Source organism: Furipterus horrens, unplaced genomic scaffold (genome assembly GCF_987537825.1).
Source record: "Furipterus horrens unplaced genomic scaffold, mFurHor1.1.pri manual_scaffold_10, whole genome shotgun sequence".
NCBI lineage: Eukaryota > Metazoa > Chordata > Mammalia > Chiroptera > Furipteridae > Furipterus > Furipterus horrens.
In genome coordinates, this window is record NW_028327180.1 from 101,950,423 (window position 1) to 101,956,497 (window position 6,075).

A 6,075-nucleotide genomic window follows, 5' to 3' on the forward strand; every position below is an offset into this window, starting at 1 on the left:
ATTTTTCTCATGTGTGTGTTTTACTGGAAGCTGAATTTAAGTATTACAGTTCGATCCACGATCTGTTTTAAGTTAGTTTTTGTGTATAGTATGAGGTGAGAGATGAGGTTCACTTATTTTTCTAAATGGACATTCCCTTGTTCAATATAGTTGAAAAGACTCTTCTTTCCCCCATTGAATTACCGTGGCAGCTTTATTGAAAATTGATTGACCGTGTATGAATGAGCTAATTTCTGGGCTCTCTGCTCTGTTCCACGAGTCTCTCTGTGTTTCTGTATGGAAACCACATTATCTTGATTACCGTGGCTTTACAGAAATCTTGAGATCAGGTAGTGAGAGTCCATAGACTTTGTTCTTTTGGACGGTTTTGTTGATTATGCTAAGCACTTGGTGGTTCCATGTAAATTTCATAATGAGGATAAACGTTTCTGGGATAAAAGCATGCTAGCATTGCAATTAGAAGTGCATTGGGGCTGTAGATAAATTTAAGAAGAATTGACATCCTAACCATACGTTCACATGATTAGTTACTCTCAACAATGTTTAGTAATTTTCTTTCTAGCTTAGCCCATGTCTTAAATATTATCCCTGAATACTTGATTTTTTTAATACTATCAGTATTTTCAAAAGTTGTTTCCAGTTATACATTGTTAGTATGCAAAAATGTAAGAGATTTTTTTTTAAAAGACTTTATTTTTAGAGAGAGGGGAAGGGGGAGAGAAAAGAGAGGGAGAAAAACATTGACATGCAATTGGTTGTCTCTCACGCCCCTAATCAGGGTCCTGGCTCGAAACCCAGGCCTGTGCCCTGACTGGGAATTGAACCGCGGACCTTTTGGTCTGCAGGCCTGCACTCCATCCACTGAGCCACCCCAGCCAGAGCAGAAATAGAATAGAGATTTAGATCTACCCTGTTTCTTGCAACCTTGCTCAATGCAGTTACTAGTTCAAACAGGCTTTCTGGCTTCTATAGAACTCGCCACATACGATGTTGCAGCGCCCATGAATCGCGTTTCTTTCCTGAGTGCATTTTTCCTATTTCTGGCTTCTCTGGGCAGGGGCTCAACCCTGGGGGCCCTGCTGCGTGCGCGGTGAGCGTGGTGCCGGCCTCCTTCCCAGACACTCAGCGGGCTGGCACGTGGGTACCTGGTGACGGCCTCAATGCTGCACGCTTCATCGTGGCTCTTCGGATGCTTTCTGGGTGTCTGTTGAAATGATCATATGGATCTTTTCCTTTGTTCTATCAATATGGTGTCAGGGGTTGAACTGTGTGCTGCCCCCCCACCCGCAAATTTTTTTTTTTATCTATATGCCACAGTCCTAGCCCTCAGTACCGAGGCATGTGACTTTATTTGAAAACAGGGTCTTTGCAGATGTAATTAAGAGGAGGGCCTTAGGTGGGCCCTCATTCAATATGACTGGCATCCCCAGAAGAAAAAGAAAATTCCTGCGAAGACAGAGGCACACAGCATGTGACTGCAGTGGCAGGGGTGGCAGTGATGTGTCTGCAAGCCAAGGACACCAAGGACTGTGGGCAAGCACCAGGAGCTGGAAGAGGCAAGGAAGGGGCTCCCCAGCAAGTTTCAGGGGGCCGTGGCCGCCAGCAGCGTTACTGCAGACCTCGAGCCTGCGGAAATGTACGTCACTGACCGTCTGCCCTGTTAGGCCACCTGTTTGTGGCGCTTCGTTACGGTGGCCCCAGGGAACTAACGTGTGTGGTGAGCGACTCCTGCCTCCTCCTGCCCCCAGGGGCTGCCTGGGCTCAGGACCCCATCTCTGCCCCACTGCCCCACCGCACCTGCTCCCTGCCTTCCTCTTACATGCAGCCTTGAGATTGCATTCGCCCTGCTCAGATGGTTCAGGATTGCCTTCTGTCTCATGATGCCTGACTTTTCCCATCTGCAAAGTCCCTCTTCCATGTCCCATATCCACAGGTTCCGGGGATTGGAACCTCTTCGACTGGCATCATTCTGTCTACCGCAGTCCACTCTCTGACCCCCAGAGAGGCACATCCATCCCATAGGCAACATACATTTATCGCAACATCCCCAAAGTCTCAAGTGACAGCATCAATTCAAAGTCCAAAATCTCATCTAAATCTCAGTACGGCCGAAGTCCCAAACCTCACCACCAAATAACCTAAATCAGGGATGGGTGAGACTCCTGTAGATTCATCCTGAGGCCAGATTCCTTTCCTTCTGTGCACTTAGAAAACAAATTATCCACCCTGGCTGGTGTGGCTCCGTGGATTGAGCGCCGGCCTGCAAACCAAAGGGTCGCAGACTCACTTCCCAGTTGGGGCACAGGCCTGGGTTGCAGGCCGGGTCCCCAGTTGGGGGCGTGCGAGAGGCAACCATACAATGATGTTTTTCTCCTTTTTCTCCCTCCTTTCCCCTCTTTCTAAAAACCCTTAAAAAAGAGGGAGAGAAAAAAAATCTAATCCCCAAATGCAATGGTGTGTGTGGCAGGCACTCTCCCAGGAATGAAGAGGAGTTGGCAGACTGAGGTCCAAGCAACTTTGAGGAACTTTGGGATCCGAGGAGAAGCAGCTTGGTTTACAGGCCTTGGAATTAGCGGCTATGGCTCAAGGCTCTGCCCCTGGGGCGGCCGTGGCTCCACCCTGACTTCCTTCCTGGTCCCCACTGAGCTTTGTCTGCCTCTTTCCTGCCTGCAGATGCTGAGGCCCGCAGGCCTCTCTCATTGCGTCCCTCTCTGTCCCAGCTGGCAGGGACTCTGCTGATGTAGCTGGAAACCCATGCGGGCCTCCCAGGTGCGTCCTCGACAAGAGGGCCGTCCGTCCACAAGGCTCTGCTGAGTAGTTCCATCTGCTTCTGCGTCTGCGGCACACCTGTTCCCTTCCCGTGACTGGCTGGCCAGCCGAGCCACAGGCTTTCTCTCCAGAGCACCGTGCGGACGGGAGCCTTCACATTTTATTGTCCTCTGCCGTCTGGAGGTTCTTCCTTTCCATGTGACTGGAGAGCCCAATGGCCCGCTCCCCCCCGCCCCCCGGGGGCGCGTTTAATGACTGCATTTCTACCAACAGCCTGTTCACGACCATCCAGGTCGTATCCGCTAAGATGATGGGCCTCATCTTCTGGGGCCATGATAGCAGTCTGTTTGTTACCCTCCACGTGTCCCTGACAACCTGCCCGAGGCAGCCTAGGCTTCCTCTACCACGCTTCTCATTCCTCCAGTCCCTGCCTGTTCCTTGATTCCAAAGCCAGCCCCGCTCTCAGGTGCCTTTACGGGATACCCTGCTTCCCCGCACCCACGTCGGTGTGTTGTACCTTCCCACCGTGGTGTGGCATTTCATTGGATCACTCTCCAGCATATGCCATCCAGTATGCTGTTCCCAGGCAGTTGCTTTTAGCTTCTAAGAGTGAGCCTTTAAAAAAAAAAAATTGTGGACACGTGCTTTTATTTTTCTTTGGTAGCTATCCGGGCGTGGAACGGCCTCGGGGTTGGTCTTTTCCCACTCAGTCGCACGTGGGCCGTCGGCTTCCATGCTGCTTCTGGAGGCTGCTGGGTTATCTCTTCATTCACCCCGATTTCAGCTACGAAGTTCAGGGCCCTTTCCCGCCTTTGCTGGGACCTGAGCCTTCCTCCCTGTTGCCGTAGCCTGGGTTCCGACGACCTTTGTTATTTCTGAAAGCACTGGGCATTGTCCGGCTCAGCTTTTGTTCACCCTGTACCTTAAAATTCGCCTTATATCTGGCACCCTGTCTTGCTCTTAAAAAAATTTATTTTTAGAGAGGGGAAGGGAAGGAGAACAAGAGGGAAACATCAAGGCGAGAGGGAAACACTGATTGGTGGCTTCGCCCACGTGCCCCAGCTGGGGACGCAGGTGTGTGCCCTGATCAGGAATTGAACCCGTGGCCTTTCGCTTTGCCGGTCGAGGCCCAACCTGCTGAGCCACCACCGTCAGGGCACCTTGTCTGGTTCCAGCGACATGTTAAGACACACACGTTCGGGGTAAAACTTGAGCTAGCACTTCTGTGTGTTTGGAGAAGAACAGTGAATGTACTTCTGCATCAGCTCAGACCTCCGTAAGGAGTCTCACCGCTGACGCTTGGCCTTTGCGGATCAAGCCCTGGGAACAAGTAATACTGATGTATTCATTTCCCCTGTGAGCAGACTGCAGCTGAGGGCAGTTACGGAGCTTGTCCAAAGTCTCATGAGCAGAGCCAACATGTTAATGGCGTTTAAACCTTCCTGGGGCAGGACGACCACTGGAAAGGCCCTGCCTGAGAAGGTGTCTCAGGGTCACAGCGGGTCTGAGAACGTGGCTGTCCCGGTATTAAGATGACACCAATTCAGCACCTAGTGCAGTGCGCGCCACACAGGCAGTGTTAAAATGCTGGGGGCTATTAATGTTCTTAATGAAATTATTATAATTTCCTCTGCTTTTAGAGTTCCTTCCCCTTTCCCCATCTGGTTTGCAGAGCTGCAGGGGGCTTCCACGCCAAGGCCCCTAACACAAGTGGGCCGCACCCATTTCCCTGACACAGTGTCGAGGAGCTGTGGCTAGCCTAGCCTCATAGCCCCGGGGACACCCAAGGGCTGTGACACGGTCTCCGGTCCCTGGCATCCCAGCCCTTCAGTGGAGCAGCTCTGCCTCCTGAGTGTGCAGAACTCCTCTGGCCTTGGGGACCTGGAGAGTGCAGCCCATGGCACTGTTTCATAACCTGCTGTGAGGGGCTGATCACTGTCCCAATACGAAGCCCTCGGCAGAGTGCTAGGCTCACAGGCACTCCATCCGCGCCAGTGTGGGCAGTGCTTGGCGCTGTCCCCAAGCGTTTCTCTGTCTTCCAGGTGTAGGGGCTTCAGCCACTCCTTGTAAGGAATTCCAGTCATCCCCTAAGGGCCCCGTTGCCTAAGGCCTGTAAAAACTTGCCAATGTCTGCTGCTACCATTGAGTAATTGCCTCTTTGAGGCTTTTCTCTCGCAGAGAATCCAGCCTTTTTGCAGAGCTGTTTGTCCTGCAGAGAGTCCGGCTAAGGAGCCGTCTACGACTGAAGATAACCCAGTAAACCTTGTCCCTGTTGCTGCCAGATGTCACGTACACACCTACCTGCAGCTGCCCCACCCCCACTTCCTGCTGGGGGTCGTTTTCCCGCTGAAGGAAAAGACCCTGTATAAGCCCTGCCCTAAACCCCATTCCGGCCGGGCCGCCGGCAATAGACTCTTTGCTTTCCTTATCCACTGTCTCCGAGTGGTTTATCTCGCTGAATCTGCCGTAACACGGGCACACGGCAGGGTCGTGGTTCTGGTTCCGTTGTGGTGGGCACAGCCGCGTCGCTAGTTCTGGCCCAGGAGCTGTGCGGGGTGCTGTGTGTCACTTCTGGGCTGGGGGCTCATGCCAGATGCTCCTGGCTATTCTCCCTTGTCCACCGTGGCAGAAATTCAAGACGATGGCTGCTCTGTCGTCCTGGGTTTCCGAGCGCCGGTGATGAGCGCAACCCCTTTGTGACTTGGGGCCACGGAGATTTGAGATTGTTACTGCAGCAAGGTGACATGGCCCGTTCTGACCAACATGTGAACCACGGTTCCTCCTCGGATACACCACTCAGCATTGTAGCGACGTTTCTGAAAGGTCCTCAGCAGGACTCGGAAAGCCTTGCATTTTTGTCGGCTGAGTGAGCCCTCCTGCACGCACGCCTGCGTCGGCTGGCCCCCCGCTGCAATGTCGGGCACTCGAGTCCTGTCAGTTGGCATAGACGGTGCTCGGTGTTCCTAAGCGGAAAGCAGTGTATGTAACACCTGTGCCCCAAAGACGGAGGGACAGTCTGCGTGGAACTGGATTCTTGCCATTCATCCAAAGGTCTTAACAATCCGAAATTCCGTTTTCGATGTACTCATCCCTGAATGGCCCGGAAGCAGGGTCAGGACTAGCCTCGTTAGCAAGGCTCTAAAGCAGTGGCAGGCAGGTGGATCCCAGCGCTCACTCACCACGATTAGAGGAGTCCAGACTCCCCCTCCCGGGCATTCAGAACCTAAGGCTCATTCTCTTTCCCCCCGGAACACCCATGTTTCCACCTCTCCTACCCCTCTCTTTGCTCTGTGTGGAGTGAGAGCC